This window comes from Physella acuta, unplaced genomic scaffold (genome assembly GCF_028476545.2).
Source record: "Physella acuta isolate Inbredline_101_S28 unplaced genomic scaffold, ASM2847654v3 ptg000256l, whole genome shotgun sequence".
NCBI lineage: Eukaryota > Metazoa > Mollusca > Gastropoda > Physidae > Physella > Physella acuta.
Window position 1 is genome coordinate 1365256 of NW_026731775.1, and position 20065 is coordinate 1385320.

The 20065-nt window shown below is 37.1% G+C and overlaps 1 protein-coding gene across 2 annotated transcripts in view; it reads left to right on the top strand.

Moving 5' to 3' along the window:
- The first annotated feature begins 3735 nt into the window (after window positions 1-3735).
- Window positions 3736-20065, top strand: part of LOC131938714 (ras-related protein Rab-26) — a 57612-nt gene continuing 41282 nt past the window's right edge. The window contains exon 1 of one of the 2 annotated variants that reach the window (XM_059296844.1): window positions 3736-3892. The gene's annotated coding sequence lies outside the window, so the exon portion shown is untranslated. The remainder of the gene's footprint in view (window positions 3893-20065) is intronic. The other variant, XM_059296845.1, reaches the window with a different exon arrangement.

Sequence of the window (20065 nt, forward strand, 5' to 3'; positions counted from 1 at the left end):
TTAGAGTTAGAGTTAGGTTTAGAGTTGCATGTTGATTTCTCAAACGTCCATATTACCATAAAGGCATTTAATTAGAAAAGTAATTTATTTCCTAAACCCGGGCAATACCGGATATATGCTGCTAAATAAACACACAAATCATGGTCCTTTACAGATAGGTTTTTCACAGTGGCCAGGTGCAGGCAGTGGCCAGGCGCAGACCTATGTAGATGCCCGGGCTTTATATTTTCAGGGGGGGGGGGGGGGCAGGCACTGGTAAAAGTATGTTTTCTCTATATAAATCCCATCTCGGGGGGGGGGGGGGGGGGGGGGTAAATTGCTTGCTTGATTGTCGTTGAAAATTCATCTCGGTGATAGTTTTCAATAAGTAAACAAGATATATTGTGTAATACTGTAATAACAACTAGGGGGTCATCCATAAATGACGTCACGCTTTTTTGACGATTTTTACCTCCCCCCCTCCCCCTCCGTCACACGTCGTCACAAAAAGCCAGACCCCCCCCCCCCCCCTAAAATGACGTCACACCTCAACCTACAACCCCCCTCAAAAATTGCAGTTGAATTTTTTAAAAACATCGATATTTTTCCAAAATCTTGTCTAAACTATTACAATTTATTAAAACAGTTCTCTAAAACGCGAAATAACGTCTAAAATTCGTTTTCTAACATTGCTTTTTTATAGTGCAAAAATGTGACGTCGCAACATCTGAACCTTCCCCTCAACCTACAACCCCCCTCAAAAATTGCAGTTGAATTTTTTAAAAACATCGATATTTTTCCAAAATCTTGTCTAAACTATTACAATTTATTAAAACAGTTCTCTAAAACGCGAAATAACGTCTAAAATTCGTTTTCTAACATTGCTTTTTTATAGTGTAAAAATGTGACGTCGCAACATCTGAACCTCCCCCCCCCCCCCCCCCCCATCCTCCCCAGTGGTGTAGCTAGGATTTTTGGGCCCCTATGCAAAAATTATAAGTGGGCCCCTTCGTCATCCGTTAGGCTACAACGGAGTTTAACAAAGAAATCAACTCACGTTGGAGGGTTTTTAATTAATTAATAAAAATATTCTGTACATTTTGTATTGTTTACGTAGAAATACTATATTATTATGTAGGCCTACAACCCCTTAGTTTAGTAAAAATGTTACAGGCTTAAAGGTAATTTGTTTGTTTTTTAATGTGACCAAACACAGTAGCATCACAAGGTGGGGGTAGAGGTGTGGTCCGCATCTAATGACAACATTTAGGCGTGACACAATGACAAACCAATTTAAACGAATATAGGCGCCGTAGTGCCCGGGGCACATCGCTTTACACGACCGCCGGGGCGTCGGCTAATGCGCCTGTGCAATTTGAAAGCTGAATCAAGTGGTAACACTAACACGCTATGCAGGCCCCCAATCAAACGGACCCCAGGTGCAAAGATAGCCGCTGGGAAACTCTGGGTGGCAAACCGCACCACCTTATGACCGGGGCACCGCCCTCCGAAATAAAATAAACGTTCAATGACAGAAACCTTCCCAAAAGTAAGTTTCTTTCAGGCACTTTTTCAAAAAAAGTGTTTGGAAAAAAACATCTGCCTGGAGTATTCTCAACGACTTCCCAACGTTTCTAGGTGATTAAATTTGATGAAAACCAAAAACGGTTAGTGTTGATAGCGCCATATTGATTAAAGATTAATTACATCAACAAATGAACAAATGAAATGTCATTAAGGTAAAAATGAGAAAATCATTGATAAATGTTGGACTTAGCTTGTTGTGAAAACACTGTCCATGGATGTTATTTTTTTTAAATGCCTCAATCAGTAGCGTACGCAGGGGGGTGGGGTGGGGGGGGGGGGGGGAGCAGGGGGAGCGGCCGCTCCCCCTCTGGCCATTTTCAGCAAAGTGGCGCCTTTTTGGAAACTTTTTAAACTCAAAGTTTTAAACAATGATATTTGTTAAAAAAAATATTTTTGGTCGGCACATCTATGTAAATCACAAGATTTCTTTTCATGCAGCAATTAAGCATTATTGTACTAGTTTAGTAGTGTCTACGTTTACAACACGTATTAACAGCTGAATCAGTTTGCCATTCTAAAAATAACCGTTACGATGCATTGCAACGTTTAAAAAACCTCTACGGTAGTACCACTTGGCAAGAGGGGTGTTAAGTTTAAGGCAACTGTATAATGTATTTGCTTACGAATAATTGAATTAGAAAATGTTATACATAAAACTTCACACATAATTACTTTATATATACAGTTTGAATCGTGTGATTAATTTAAAAAAAATTACAATACAGAAACAAATACAACTGATGTGGCACCTCTATTTAAATTTACTTATGAGCAAACTGCGTAATGGTGGGGAAATTTTGACGTCATCACGATGAAGTAGTAGTAGTCTTACAGTTTGGGCGATAGTGATTACCATTACAAATTATATGAAACAGTTACAACCCCCCTCCCCCATGGACCCCCTCTGTAAAAAGAATATTGTCATAATACCACTGCTACTTATTTAAATCTATTTCTGTAATATATATTTGTGCAATATATATTTGTGTAATATATATGTATGTTTAGAACAGTAATCTAAAAACTGACGCTATGTTCACTCTGAATTGGTTATCTCCCCCCCCCCCCCTCACCACCACAGTTGTGTAGAGCGACATTAATGTCACACCTAGGTATACACCGGGTTGGATAATTGACCTAAAGTAAACGGACAGTGGTGAATGAAGTTGAACCCCCACCCCCCAACCCACCCCGAACAGATCTGTTAAGTACATGTAGAAAAACGCGTAATGATGTACCAAAGTACCATGCCGCCAGAAAATTAGCTTTTTAAACGTAACACTCTGTGAATATTGTTTTTGCAATTACCAGGAAAAAAGTTGTGTGATCAATACAGTGATCTAATCAACACCTATCACTATGTTAAAAATGGATCACTCAAGAACACAAAGAAGCAGTAGTTAATTAAAATATATGATCTGAACTAAAAAACCGATTATTAGTTAAACGTAGGCTGTTATTCCGAATGATTTTCTACTATATCAAAAAGCGTGGTTATATACCAACTCTGATTTTAAAAACTTTCATTATGCTGTAATACTTTAGCATTTATGATGACGATATATTAAATTCGGATTATAGACAAAAACATTTTGTAAACACAAATAGTGTTAAACAATTTCATTATAATCTAAAGTTGACATTTATAATTAAATGTGTAGATATATACATATTTATATTAAGAGAGTGATAATTTCCCATATTTAGTGTTTTAAAAATGGATCACTCAAGAACACAAAGAAGCAGTAGTTAATTAAAATATATGATCTGAACTAAAAAACCGATTATTAGTTAAACGTAGGGGGGGGGTGCAAATGAAAAGTTTGAGGGGGGGGGGTGCAAATGAAAAGTTCGAGGGGGGGGGGGGGGGTGCAAATCGAAAATTGAAAGTATGTCCCCGGGCGCCGGGAAGGGTCGCTACGCCTCTGCTACGCCACTGCCCCTCCCCCTCATCACACATCGTCACAAAATTACGGACCCCCCTTCCCCCCTACGAGTGTGACGTCATTTATGGATGACCTCTAGGGGCCTATAAAAAAAAATTACGCAGAATTAGAGGGCTTAAAATTTAATAGATCTATACGAGCCCTTTTTATTCATTTTATTATAGAATCTATGAAGTGAAAAACTACTGCACTTGAGTGACACGTGCGAAAAAGGCGTTTTTTTTTTTTACGGCCGTTATTACAATATTAGGCCCTATACATAACAACTACTAAGTCAAAACTCGAAAACCCAAAGGGAAACTACTCTAATATTTTATTAGAAGTTGAAAATTTCAGTGTATCAGATTAGTGAGAGTGTAAGTTGTAAGTCTCTGGACACAGTAAGTCTTTTAGTTGCAGTTGTTCTTTTACATCTAGACTAGAATCTTACTATTAAACCCTAGTCTAGTGATGCATATGTCCTGCTGTAGTGACAATATACTGAATATAGATAGATCTAGATCTAGATCTAGAATCTAATTTTAAATTTATATTAACTATTAACTGTTACTGTAAACTGTTGTAAACAGTAGGCCCCCTAACCATAAACAACAGCGAACATGTAGATCTAGATTCTAGATCTAGGTCTAGATCTAGATGACAAGAAAAACCAGGCGAATTTTTTTCCGCCTAGAATCGGCCTTAATTATTATTAACTATAGACCTACTAATCTATTATTATAATAATATTATAGGCCTAGATAATTATTACTACTTATTAGAACCCAGTGGCGTGCAGAGAGGGGGGGGGGGGGCGGACGGAGGTCAGGCCCCGGGCATCCACCACTGGGAGACATCCACCACTGGGGGACATCCAGCGGAGGTGGAAATTTTATTTTTTAAAAAATTTAAATTTTTTTTTTTTTTAGTAATGTAACTTTCCATATGTTTTGCGATCTCACTCAAAAAAATTGTAACACTCAATCGTCTGTCACTTGTTTTAACATTACACTGTCCGTATAGCAAAACTTATATAGAAAAAGCGGGCATCAGTGAAGGGTAGTCCTATGGAAGTCAATGATATTCCCTTAATAAATGTGTGTGATATTTATTTAGTGTAGTGTAGGGGCATCGTTTAGAGTACTTGTGACCAAATTATTCCCATGCACTGTAGGGGCATCTTTAAAGTAATATACACATATTCGTTATACTCATTTTCAAGGACATCCGTCGAGTAATTATATCATATTTGTTTTTATACACTGTAGGGGCATCTTTAAAGTAATTATTCGTATATTCATTTTATTATATTTTATGAGCATTTAGTAATATGCCTACTTCACTTTATAATACATTTTAAAGGCATCCATAGAGTAAGTATGCCCATCTTAAATTAATATATTGTAGGGGCACCTAGAAAGTAATTATGCTTATATTCATGTAATACACTCGAAGGGCATGCAACAGTAATTACACCAATCATCGTTATTAACATTGGGGGCATCTTTAAAGCTTTTTTATGTACTTCTTCATTATGATCCATTCTAAGGGCATCCAAAGGGTAATTATGCCCATATTATTATTATAAATTTTTGGGGCGTCTTTGGTGAAATATATGGCCATTTGTAGTGTAATAACGCCCAAACTTTTTTGTTTGTTAAATTGTATGGGCAGCCTTCAGTGGTGTAACTAGGATTTTCGGCCCCCTATGCAAAAATTAACAATGTTAATAATGTTAGTCGCCCACCCTCTCCCACACTGAATGCCACTGCCTGTACACTAAGAATGGACTTGGGTACTTTTTGAAATTAAATTATTTCTACAGTAGAAAAGAAAACTTGATTTCCATTTAAAAAAAAAATTTATATAAAATAAATATCAAAATTCCAATGTAAAAGTTTTAACTTTTTAAAAGAAGAACTTTTTAAAAGAAGGAAAATGGCCCCTATTTGCCTTGGGCCCCTATGCCTTGCTTACTCTAGCTTTACTTAGCTACGCCACTGGCAGCCTTTAGAATATATTTATTTTCCTGCATTATATAAGCATACTTAAGAATAAGAATGCCCATATTATTTTTGATAAACTGTAGCGACAATGTCAAGAATACGAATCAACATATTGTTTTCGATACATTGTAATATCATTCAGAATAATTGTGCCCTTATTGATTTTTACAAATAGGAGGAGCATGCTTAAGTAGTGTTAAAGTTAAAGTATTTTAGTTCTGAGTAGAGTTTCTTTAAAGTAATTGTGGGCACATACAGAGCCAGTTTTATTTCAGTTAATAGTATAGCTATCTATAGAGTTATTGAGCCCATTTTGATATAATGAAATGTGGGGATGCGGTGTGGGTTTTTAGGCTATGGAAGCCATTAGTGGATTATCCCCCACCTGAACTAGACAGGCGTTACCTGGGTGTTAAATTTGGGAAGACACGTCTAAGTTGTAGGGAGGGTCTGACATAGCAAAGTGGATTTTTAAATGTATATATTTTTTACATGTATATATGTATATATGTATATATGTATATATGTATATATGTAAATATGTATATATGTATGTATGTATGTATGTATGTATGTATGTATATATGTATATATGTATATATGTATATATGTATATATGTATATATGTATATATGTATATATGTATATATGTATATATGTATATATGTATATATGTATATATGTATATATGTATATATGTATATATGTATATATGTATATATGTATATATGTATATATGTATATATGTATATATGTATATATGTATATATGTATATATGTATATATGTATATATGTATATATGTATATATGTATATATGTATATATATATATATATATATATATATATATATATATATATATATATATATATATATATATATATATATATATATATATATATATAAGTATTTATGGGGGCATCTTCCGCTTGAGTTTGTACTGGGCATCTACATAGGTCTACACACCACTATTATAATCTATAATATAACGCTGGTGGTAGTGTGTCAGTCATTCCGTCATTGCTATAGATTTTGGAACCATAAACGTAAAAGTAAGCTTCAAATTTGAAGTGCTTTTAAATTGCATCGAATTGTATTATTTAAGATATTAGAGTAGGGTTTCTATAGGCCTAATGACTTAAATTTATTTTATAAAATTGCCACCGTTTTTACTCTTTCGCATAACGTGAAGAAAATATAAAATACACTCACATTACAAAAACATACTAAAGGGATCACTGTCAAATAATAACATCGCTTAGATTTCTAGAAAAAAAACGGATACATTTAATAACAGTAACAGTAGGGGGGAAAAAATTAATTACTTAAAACGTTTATTCCAGGGGAGGTAAGTTTTAAAACATTCAAATTACGCTAATAAAATGTGAATGCAAATTTCGCGGGCATCCAAGAGGGCATTATTGTTGGAATAATATAATTAGCATGGGTTGATAAATTGCAATATGTTAGGTAAAACACGGGTATTTTAAATACTACCTTTTATTTACTTTATACACAGTTTACTACTTATTATTTTTAATCAACAACAGTTTAGACGTCGCTCTTATATGTCCTCTATGTTTACTTCTATCTTTCCGCATGCGGAGAAGCTGGGGGTTTTATAGTCGTTCACTAAATTGAATAAGGGGCGTCCGCCGGCGCCCGTGCAGGGTTCAATACTTTTGCTTTAAAGGGTGCGATAAGCTGTGGGTAAAAAGGGTTACTATAGTCGCTCACTAAATCGAAACAAGGGCGTCCTCTGGCACCCCGAAAGGGTGTTATTTGGTGCAATGGGCCTTCCCGTGAGCCCTATGGTGCTTATGTTCATTTTAAACAGTGCGATAGGCTATGGATAAAAAGGGTTACTAAAGTTCTTCAGTAAATTGAATCCAGGGCGTCCTCCGGTGCCACAACAGAGTGCTGTTTTGGCACCCTGGGCCTCCCCGTGAGCGTTATTAGCCTACGTTGGTTTAAGTGAGTGCAATAGTCTGGATAAGTTGGGTTTTATTGCCTTGGGTCTTCCCGTGAGCTCTATGGCGTCTGCGTTCGTTATAGTGAGTAAAATAGACTATGGATAAGTTGGGTTTTACAGTCGTTTTCTAAGTTGAATCAGGCGGGTCCGCCGCCCCGACAGGGTGCGATTTGTCGCCACGGGCTGGACTGTGAGCGCTGTGCGTTTATGTTTGCATTAGGTTGGTATGTATGTTATGCGTTATTGTTTGAGTTTAGGCTTGCGTATTGCGTTTATGTTTGTGGTTGGGTTTGTGTTTATGTTTTTTTGTTTGCATTTGCGGTTTCTTTTGTGTTTATGTTTGCGATCTGTTTATGTTTGTTTGCGTTTGAGTTTCTGTTTGTGTTTGCATTGTGTTTGAGTTTCTGTTTGTGTTTTCTTTTGTGTTTAGTTTTGTTCTGTTCCATAGTCGGTACATTTAAAAAAGACTCACCGTGGTGGAGCACGGTTATGCAGCTAGTATTATTATGGTAATTGTTTGAGTTTAGGCTTGCGTATTGCGTTTATGTTTGTGGTTGGGTTTGTGTTTATGTTTTTTTGTTTGCATTTGCGGTTTCTTTTGTGTTTATGTTTGCGATCTGTTTATGTTTGTTTGCGTTTGAGTTTCTGTTTGTGTTTGCATTGTGTTTGAGTTTCTGTTTGTGTTTTCTTTTGTGTTTAGTTTTGTTCTGTTCCATAGTCGGTACATTTAAAAAAGACTCACCGTGGTGGAGCACGGTTATGCAGCTAGTATTATTATATAGGCCTAGAGTATTCTAATTAATAGGCTAGTATTAGATATAGATCTAGTTTAGGTACGTAAAATCACCGTGGCTAGTAATATTAAAAACAACTTAATAAAAAGTCTAGTGACAATTTAAGCGCAATTACCTTAATTAATTAATTTTTTGTGACCGAACGAATCACCCGTAGATGTTTGCACAGACGAGCAGAGCTAGTCCCCGCCCCCTCGCGAGATCTGCGCGAGTCTGGCCAATGGCAGCGTGTTACAAGTAGACGTTACCTCTCACTAGCGACTGCCTCAGCCGGTGTGCTTGGTTTGGAACTTCATATATATATATATATATATATATATATATATATATATATATATATATATATATATATATATATATATATATATATATATATATATATATATATATATATATATATATATATATATATATATATATTGTATATATATTGTATATTCTTAGTAATCTTAGCCAATACAAATTAGAAGAAATTAATTTTTTTGTGACCGAACGAAAGGATATTTTTGAAAACTTTTTTCGGCAATATTGTTCTAAATTATGGCAGAAATCGATTGGTAAATGTTTCAAGTCGCTAAGTGGTCTGGTTGCCGAGATATGGGCCAAAAACTGCATTTTTTCGAGGTTTTTTGGCTTTTCCGGGAAATCAAGAGGGAATTCCGGGAATTTTTTTGGCCCACAATCATCCTTGGAACTTGCTTAACATATTTGCTTTTGGAACTAGTCCTCGATATTGCTTCGTTGAGGAGGAGATACGACTTAAAGCTGCGGACATCCATCCATCCATCCATCCATCTATCCATCATGACGAGTTAATAATCGCAATTCTCCAGAATGGAAATTGCGCTAAAAAACCTGTCCCCTTTAGATTGCCACGTGATTGCGGGCATAGAAAAAAATAACTTGGGAAAATAATGATGGAAAATGTAAATAATAACTGATTAAAAAGTAGGCCTACATGCTATTTCACGTGATGTTTATTGTATGTGAATTTTAAATGGTAATTGACAGTTGAATAGCAATGTGAACTACTAACTAAACTGATGTATAATCTATCTATATATATAATTCTCTTCTTGGAGACGCTAGAATACAAGCTGTAAGCGCGCTCCCTACCACCCCACCCCTACATGGTGTGGTGAGCTGTGTTCACGCTAAATGTTTATAATCGTAGAGCAGGGTTTAGTGACGGCTATTAGGGGCAGATAATTTAGTTTGAAACGATTTTAAACTTAGGGGAGGTAACTAAGAGGAGGCTGCTTTCACGGTGGGGGGGGGGGGTGTAGGGTAGGGGTTGGGGGAAAGGAGGGTGGGGGTAGTATCGTTCTTAACGATATTTTCAGTGGCAGCATTGGTACTGTCGAATTCACAAATTATGAATTACTGAAAAGTAGAAAATAAAACAACTAGATAGCGGCGTATGATATGCCGCGGGTCGGCTCGTTAATATTATTTATTTAAAAATTAATAAATCTATTATCTAGTACAGAATTAGTTAGCGTGCATAACTGATCATCTACAATCTACAACCTACATACTACATAGCAGATATGAACCGAAAGGCTAAACTAAACTTAGGCCTAAACCATAATATTTTTTTGTGAAAATATAACGGATAAAAATAGCACTGCTCTCTTAATCGATACCTCACTCCCCTGTCACAATAAATGATTTTATTATTGTGAGATATTATTCCCAGTAGTATTTAACATGAAATGATAGCCGACTGGGAATAACCGTATTCAGGCTATTCCGGCTGAGAAGAGCCATGGCCTTAAATTTTAGTAATTATTTCACATTTATAGGAGGATTTATATTATGTTTTAAAAATTACCAAAATTTTTTTCATAGTTTCATTCTTGGGTAAAACTCCATTTTAGCGTATTTTATTAGCCGCTTCACGTTCACCACCGGTTGAGCGTATCTATATATATAAAGCAAAGTGGTCAGGTGCCCGATAGGGCACTTCCCGGCGCCGCAGGCGCGTCAAATTTGGCATGATGGTGCCTTGGGGCGATAGAACATAAGGGCCGGTGACGGTTGGTCGAAAAGTCCACGGAGAGGGAGTCAAAACTGACCTCGACTGACCGGCGAGTGAAATTCTCTTTATATGAGCTTTATTACGAAAAAAAATTCCTCCGACGACCCCCCTTGAAATTTTGTGAGGTGGTAGAAGAACGCCTAGGGGTGTCACAAAAAACTCGGCATATCTGGGAAAACTTCGTAAAGGGGTCAAAACTGACCAGTTGTATTTCCCTATACAATCTTTGTATTTTATGGGAAAAACAGAGGGTCATTTCAACGCGGATTTTAGGGTACTTAAACTCAGTATATCTGGCTAATTTTCTGCTTGCTCCTAGGTAAATGGCTTGGCCTTTAGGGAAAACTGTCGGTTTGACTCATAGCCCTCGACGAGGGTTTAAAAGTGACCGCGAGTGAAATTCTCCTTATTTGAGCTATATAACAAAAAAAATTATGTCGAACGACCCCCCCCCCCCTTGATATTTTGTGAGGTGGTAGAAGAACGCCTATGTGTGTCATTAAAAACTCGGCATATCTGGGAAAACTTCGTAAAGTGGTCAAAACTGACCAGTAGTATTTCCCTATATAATCTTTGTATTTTATGGGTAAAACAGGGTAATTTTTAGGGTACTTAACCACTGTACATAATGCTAAGTTTTTGCATACACTTCTATAGATGACTAGGCCGTATGGGAAAACTGTTGGTCAGACTCAAAGCCCTCGACGAGGGCTAAAAGATGACCGCGAGTGAAATTCTCCTTATATGATTTTATATATATATATATATATATATATATATATATATATATATATATATATATATATATATATATATATATATATATATAAATCGACGAACGATCCCCTTAATATTAAGCGAGGTCGTAGACCGAACCTGGAGGATAACAACAAAACTTTATTCCCGTCGAAAAAAGCTATTATAGTCGTTAAATACTTCCAGATACTGTATTTTCTTATATAAGCATAGCAACTGTTCGTTAAAAAAAAAAACAAGTTAATTAAAAAGTCTAGTGACAATTTAAGCGCATTTTCCTTATGTTATCCATAACAATTTTAAATCGTCATCACGTTCAATAGATGCGTCATCACGTTCCATGGCTGCGCCATCACGTTCAGTAGGCGCGCAATGGTTTTTAGTCATATAACTATATTGCTATATAGTACTGTAGTGTATTATGTATAATGTAAGTTTAAATTTTTTGGCCTATATCTCGGCAACCAGACCACTTAGCGACTTAAAACATGTACCAATCGATTCCTGCCATAATTTAGAACAATATTGCCGAAGAAAGTTTTCAAAAAATCCTTTCGTTCGATCACAAAAAATTGTTTACGCTACGACAGAGCTATTTTTAGATAACATAAGGAAATTGCGCTTAAATGTCACTAGACTTTTTAATTAACTTGTTTTACTTCTCTTTACCTTAATTAAACCCCAACCTCCATCATATTTTTGATGTCAATGTCACAACTAGTCATAATGTAAAAAAATTACGCTTCACTCTGCCTTATCTAAATTCTCTAACCATAATTTTGACAACAATAAATGTTTGTCATCATTTATATATACAGAGAGACAAAATGTATTATCCGCCAGCTTCCCTCGTAAAACATCATCTAAAATAATCAGCCACTCCACCCCTTAAGTGCGTGTTGTCATTATAGTCGATCGCAAGTCTCCACCTGTCAAGACACATTTTGGTTATCCTTTGTTGTCAAAATGTCAAAATCAAATGCCCAAACAGTAGCGTAGCGAAGGGGGGCGGGGGGGGGGGGGGCATATGTCCCCGGGCGCCGACCTTAGGGGGGGGCGCCAAATTGAAAGTTTGAGGGGGGGTGCAAATGAAAAGTTCGAGGGCGGGGGGTGCAAATCGAAAATTTGCTCTCGAGGGGGGCGCCAAATTGGAAGTATGTCCCGGGGCGCCGGGAAGGGTCGCTACGCCTCTGTGCCCAAATAAGTGATATGGGGTTGTCCATAAATGTTGTCACATATGATTTGCTACGGGAGTGAGTGAAGATTTGTGACGTCAACGCAGGCGGCTCCGCGATTTATGACGTGTCGGTCTCTTGAAAGGAGGTGAACGGGGAAAATACCTAGGTGATTGATGAGAACCTCTATAATGCTTTGTTCAATCAAAATAACGATAAATAAGCATTAGTATATGTATACCTTGCTCAAAGCGAATCATCATAAATATTTCAAGCCCGCTAGTTTAAGACATTTGGCAAAACGTCCTGAACACATTATCCCCGTCAAAAAGGCTTGCCACCAAATGACTGCCGACGAATAAGCCGCGTCTAATGCGGGGCGTTAGGAATACGGCCATTAGCATGGGCCGCGTTAGAGCACCAGTAGGCTATCGCGCTTTGTAAGATGACATAAATACTTTAATTCAATTTCGCTAAACTGCGTGAAAATTTAGTAATGTTCCATCGTTTGAGGAAATTTATTTTCTTGGACTTAAATTGAAATATCATGTTGACTGTCTGGCTCTTAATTTCCGTATTATCACTTTTGATGTATCAAGATTCAGAACTATAATTTACTTTAATATAAGTGTCATCTTATCGTTTATTGTGCTTTTTATAAAGCGCAGAGCAGCTTCAAAATCGGACGGCCATCCTGTTTTCACCAAGCTTCTTTTGGAGCTTAATATGGGTAGTCTAGTTCTATACGATGAGAGCTCAATACATTTTTAAAGGGCCGAAAGTCTCAAGACAGCAAGCTTGCAGAAATAACCACGTACGTATAAATGGACGAGCAGTGTTTCTTCCAGACTTTTTTCTCCGGGGGGGGCACTTGAAATTTTCGGGGGGGGGGGGGGCGGCGGTATACTTGTAAAAGTATATATTTTCTATATAAATTATATAAATTTCGTCCGGCGGGGGGGGGGGGGGGGGAGGAGACGATAGAATTTTTTCGGCCCCCCCCCCCCCCCGAAGAGATGCCTGGAAGAAACCCTGTGGACGAGTGATAGATATGTTAGGGGCTGTTTAATGAACACCAAGTTATGTAATCAAATTAAACGTCGCATAAGCGTCAAAACGGCAGTGCTTGTTTTTTTTTCTCTATAAAATTAGCCTAACGGTCGGCGGTACCGGTACAACTTCACAAGGTTGCCGTCCCTTGGGCTAGGAGAATAAAGTGTAGGGTAGCTCGGGGTTTGAATTAGGTGTGGGGTCGGTACAGTGTTGAATTTTTTTCCGATTGCTATTCATGTGTCGTAAGGTCTATTTTATGGTGATCGGCGCTGTTATTTGAATGTATTGAATTCTCATTAATTAAACTGTCTCTCTTAAAACCCTTCCAAAAAAAAAAAAACACAAAGATTACAATTGCGCCAATTTTTTACACACTCCTTATAGAAAGATAATGATGCAGTCAGCTGTTTATTCATTTTGCTTTATTTTAAGGGGATATGCAAATGTAGAACTACAGTATAACAAATCATTAAAAAGGAGAAAAACACATTTGTTTCCTTTTCACTGATTCAATTATAAAAGAACCCTGCGATATACGATTGTTTATTTAGTTTAGTAATCCAAAGTTACAGTTAGATTAATGATATTTAACGCTTTTTTTCCTACTCCCATACTTGACCCTACCCTACCCTACTTTCCATGGTACCAGTGTTAGGTGGGATATTAAAAGTTAGTTGACTTATGTATAGTTTAATCATTCAAGACAAAAATAATTAAAGTGTGAGAAAAGTAGTATTTAATACTATCGGAAATATCAAATGACAGGCTATTTAGAGTGGCTTGCAGTTGAGACTAATATTGATTTGAAGCACACATGTTACTTTTTCTTTGTATCAGACATTAACAAATAATTGACTTTCTATAATTTAAAAATAAAATAAAATTCATTCATGAAAAGTATATTTCTATATACGCGAACCTTTTAATTAATAAACCGGGAGTGATCTCCCCTAAACTTTCTCGAATATTCTTATATAACTTGGAATGTAGACATGATTTTTAATTACTTAAACTTTTAAAAATAGAATAGAATCTCATAGAAAAAAACATTGCGCACCAAACAAACGCCGAAACAAAATGTGCATAATAGTGCGCAATATTATTAGTACTTTAAAAATTTACATTAGTTTTTTGAGAAATCGGAAGTAGCGTAAATTACTACTTCTGGTCAACGGAAATTACTCAAAATTTAAAAGAAGGTAGAGAATTAGATCTTTTACTTACATGTGAAATTTCATTTATCTATCTGAAATAGTACTCAAGTTATAGGCTTTTGAAAAATTCAAAGTAGAAAAAGTACCACTTCCGGTTGTCGGAAATCGCTCAAAAATTGATACGGATCTACGATTTTGATATAATACTTATATATGAAATTTCATCAACCTAGCTGTAACGGTACTCAAGTTATCGTGTTTACACACAGACACACAGACACACACACACACAGACATACGGACAAGATTGCAAAATTATGTTTTTCCGTATCAGTGAGGTGTAAAACGTCGAGATTTGTAAAAATCTCGATTTTTTTTTTTGCACGATTACAATACTTTCTCTATACTACGTATATACGAGAAAGTAAAAAGATGGTAAAAAGTTATCCCAACATTCTACTGAAAAAATACGTCACACTTTGTGCGATTATGACGTCAGATGTACATAGCGTTCAGTAGCCAAGTACTATTGGTTTTACAATGTTTAGAAGGTTGTCGTAATTCGTACCTTACTTATCCTAATATATAATAGCCCATGTGCGCACTTCTCTCTCTCTGTCCGCAAAATATTTTCGCCGGATATTACATCAGAATCGGCAGCGATATATCGAAAACTTGATACAGACTTTTGTTGAAAATAATATGTTAGATGTTTTAAATGTAATGACGTCATCTGCCGTGGTTAGAATTTAAAAAATGAACTATTTCATTCAAATATTATTTAGATCTACGTACGCTATAAAATTTATACAATACAATTTTGCTCGTGCTAAACTTTAAAATTATTATTTTTTTGGATTCTAGATCTAGATATTCTAAATCTAGAAATTCTAGATCATCTAGATCTAGAGATTCTAGATCGAGATCTAGATGATCTAGATCTACGGAAAAACTTGACTTACACACACAGATGTAGACCCTACCTAGATCTAGAATCTATTTAAATAATACATTTCTATACTAAAGTATTTCAGGCCTTAATTACTTTATTGAAATCTGTGTTTATCTATGCAATTAGCTAATCACTATAATATATAAAGCAAAGTTGTCCCGGCGCCGCAGGCGCTTCAAATGTGGCAGGATCTTGCCTTGGGGCGACAGAACACGGGGGCCGGTTGGCCGAAAAGTCTACGATGAGGGGGTCAAAACTGACCTCGACTGACCGGCGCCTTATGAGCTATAAATCGAAAAAAAAATGTCCACGTAGGAACCTCTTTAAAGTCCTGAGGTCGTAGACCGACCCTCGGGCGAATTAATTAAGCATTCAAATTCTCATTGTTTTCGAAAGCCTAAGCGAAGCTGGGCAGCATGCCTAGTCTTGATATAAATTAGAATTAGCTTTTAAAAAGTCGATTTTAATTTAAAAAAAAATCCCACAAATGTACAGAATAAAGTAAACTGACCTTAAAGTATTTTTTATTTCGTTTGTTTGTACAGTGTAAACGCAAGAGATGTTATTACTTGCTTATGTTCTATTCGAGTATTATGCGTGTTATTTAACATACAAAGCCCTAAACATGCCGCCTAAACGACAGCAACCACCAACCGCAGAAGAAATTGAAGCAAAAAAAAAAAAACGTAATACTGAAGCTCAACGGCGCCGTAGAGCGGCCATGTCTGAACAACTGCTGCAAACGCATAGGGAAACAAATACCGTCAGCCATCAACGACGCCGAGAAGCGATGAATGTAGAGCAGATCCAACAGGTACGCGAAACGAATGTTGTAGGTCAAAGACAGCGCAGAAATAGAATGCAACACAATCAGATTATGCAAGAGCGCAATGAAAACGCTGAAAGGCAAGAGTTGTACGCCAACATAAAAAAGGACGTCTGAATAGATTTGTCAGATCCTGCAATACCGCTTTACTCTATGAAAACTTCGCAGAAGATGAAATTGAAGAAAGTTACCTCGGCGCAATGAGCATTAATTGTCCATTTTGCTATGCTAAACATTTTAAAAATGAATGCTCATCCAATTGTTGCCACAAAGGGACCATTTTATTACCAGAAATAAAAATGCACCCTTACATTTCAAATTGTATGAGTGGATCGGATCCCAATTCGAAAAAAAATTTATGGAAAACATCAGATCGTACAATAGTGCAATGGCCTTTGCCTCGATGGGAGCACAAGTGGATGAAACAGTGACTAGACGTTCATGTCCTTATTGCTACAGAATCCATGGGCAAATATACCACGCTACCTCTGCACTTTACCCATGTGAAGGCGAATCACCAATTGTACATTTTGGATTCGGCTCAAGCTTTAGAAGAGAGATTGTCTAATCCTGCAAACAGTAGATGTATGACTGAAGTTATGGAGAATCTCCAAAGCCTTTTTTTGTGAAATAAACCCGTTATCACGGGAATATAATAACTTGATGAAAAAATGAAATGCTCAGGGCAAATCGCGATAATCGAGCTTCCATCGAATATACTATATAGCATGACTTTTTTGAAGGAAAGTGTTTTTAATAATGATGTGCACCCTGGCAGAAGCAGCGCTCCCACTGCTAGTGGAGAAATCGCCGCTGTTTTTCACAGTGCAGACGGTGCACCCCCCGAACATTGAGACATTAGTATTCATCTGAAAACCGGTAATTTACGCAACATATCTATCCTAAGCAGACTCTGCGATCCGATGTGCTACCCTGTGCTTTTTCCATACGGAGATTCAGGGTGGACCACAATTCTAAAAAAAAACCAAGGGTCAAGAAAATATATCTCAACTATAGTGGTACTCCTACCATTTTGCCATTCGCGTTGGAAAGTTTAATCAGTTCCTCAACGCAGGAAAGCTAACTCACCAGTCTATGGTTGACGCATATTGTAAGACAGAGGCAAATCGGTTAAATTGGTTTCGTAAAAATCAAAACTCAATCCGAGCTGAAGACTACGATGTGCTTCACCGATTTGTCAACAACCAGAACCAGAAAGATGTTACCAGATTTCCAGGAAAAGGAATAATTTTGCCTTCAACGTTTCAAGGAAGTCCCAGAAATATGACCCAGAACTATCAGGATTGCTATGGCCATTGTAAGAAAATATGGTAAACCTGATTTGAATGTGACAGTAACCTGCAACCCCAAATGGAGAGAAATAAAGGAAAATTTACTAGCAGGCCAGCAGCCATGTGATAGGCCTGATTTGGTAGCTAGAGTTTTCGAAATGAAACTGAAATTGCTCCTGAATAATTTAACTAAATTCCAAAGATTTGGACGTGCTTTACGTTATCGAATTTCAGAAACGGGTTCTACCACACGCGCACATACTGATGTTTTTGGTACCGGAAGACCAAGCCTTGGAAAATGAAAGAATAAAATAGTTTGTGCAGAAATCCCAGATAAAGCTTCACACCCACGTCTACATGAAGTAGTGAAAACCTGTATGATACACGGCCCATGTGGTCCGCTAAATCCTAAATCAACATGCATGGAAAATGGTAAATGCTGCAAAGAATACCCAAAAGCTTTCTGTGCAGAGACCAGCTGCAATGTCAGGGGGTATCCGCAATATCAACGCCGTGACAATGGATATTTTGTTGAAAGTGGTGGAAACAAATTGGACAACAGATGGGTGGTGCCATACAACCCATACCTGACTCTAAAATATAACGCCCACATAATTGTAGAGATATGCAGCTCAGTTCAAAGTGTGAAGTATTTGTTTAAATACGTTTAAAAGGGACATGACTGTGCAAATATTAAATTTCACACTGTGAACACAGAGCAAGAAACTTGTGGAATGGGACGAGGTTAAACATTATTTGGAGACTCGATAAGTAAGTGCACCTGAAGCATGTTGGAGGCTCAGGGAATATAAAATGCACCACCAAACTCATCATGTGGAAAGGTTAATTGTCCACCTTGAGGACAAACAAACAATATGCTTTATTCCAGGCAAGGAGGCTGAAGCTGTGCAACAGAAAGCCACAAAGTCCAAGCTTCTGGTTTGGTTTAAGCTCAATCAGGAAGATCCAAATGCCCGAGATTATTTATATATTGAAATCCCCGAACACTATACATGGGATGACAAAAACTCCAAATGGAAACCGCGTCTTAGGGGACACGAAACAACAATTGGAAGAATGTATTCAATAAGCCCAACAGAGAAAAATGGTTTCTTCGTATTCTTCTTCTCAATGTTAAAGGTGCCACATCTTACACTGACATCAGAAAGGTTGAAAGAAATTCTACCCCATTTGTATCCTTTCAGGAAGCATGCATTGCAAGGGGTTTGACCGATGATGACTCCGAATGGAATGCATGCCTAACAGAAGCTGCAATCCATCAAATGCCAGTGCAACTGAGACAGTTGTTTGCTTTTATTTGTCTCATGTGTGAGCCTTCAGATGCAACAGCATTATTTGACAGACATTCCAAATCACTGATGGAGGACTTTCAAAGACAATTTCCTGATGGAGATCCAGCTTTATTTTTAACACTGAAAGATATTGAATCTGTCTTTCTGACTCATAGAAAGTCATTGGCAGATTTTCGCCTAGACCTCCCAGCCGCCAGATATGCAAGGCCTGTTCATCCTGGGAAAAAATACCCCAGCCTGAAGTAGGAACATAGCATGCTACGGTTGATCCTTATTTGAACTGTTCTATTCATTAGAAAACTATAAATTTCAACTTCTTAGCGAATCATGGTTACTTTGTAAGGTAATCTGTTAACAAACAATTGTTCTATAGTATAAGGTTATACTTTTTCGGTTTAGTTTCATGATTTTAATTGTATGTTCTATTTATTTTGTTTTGTACCTATATTTGTACATTAAAAAAAGTTTGACCGTGGCGAAGCACGTGTATGCAGCTAGTTTTATTATATACACAGCCAAAACACACAAAAAATCGACGAGTGGGGGAAGGAGGTCGGGTCAATGTGGACTTCCACATGTTGAATTAAACAACAAAATACTTACATTTGAAAATAATGTTTCAAAATAAAAAAAAACTGCATATAAAATGTAGGTTATACATTAGGGGGTCGTCCATAAATGACGTCACACTCGAAGGGGGGGGGGGGGTCCGTAATTTTGTGACTGTGTGTGATGAGGGGGAGGGAGGGGGGGGTCTGATGGTGGGACGTCACACTTTTGCATTATAAAACAGCAATGTTAGAAAACGAATTTTAGCTGTTATTTCGCGTTTTAGAAAACTGTTTTAATAAATTATAATAGGAATTGATTAAAATAGTCTATGTTGAGAGAGTTCAGACAAGATTTTGGACAAAAAATATCGATGTTTTAAGAAAAATTCAACTGGAATTTTGAGGGGGGGGGGGGTTGTAGACTGAGGTGTGGCGTCATTTTAGGGGGGGGGGGTCTGGCTTTTTGTGACGATGTGTGACGGAGAGGAGAGGGGAGGTAAAAATCGTCTCAAAAAAGCGTGACGTCATTTATGGATGCCCCCTTAAGTCGGCAGTTCTTGTGTAAAATGTATCAGAAATGTAGCTGTATACTACAGTATACCGCCCGACTAAAAGAAAAAGCAATTTTTTTACAAAGGGGGGGGGGGGGTCATTGACCGCGGCGATTTTCTAAAACACTTCTTGGTATT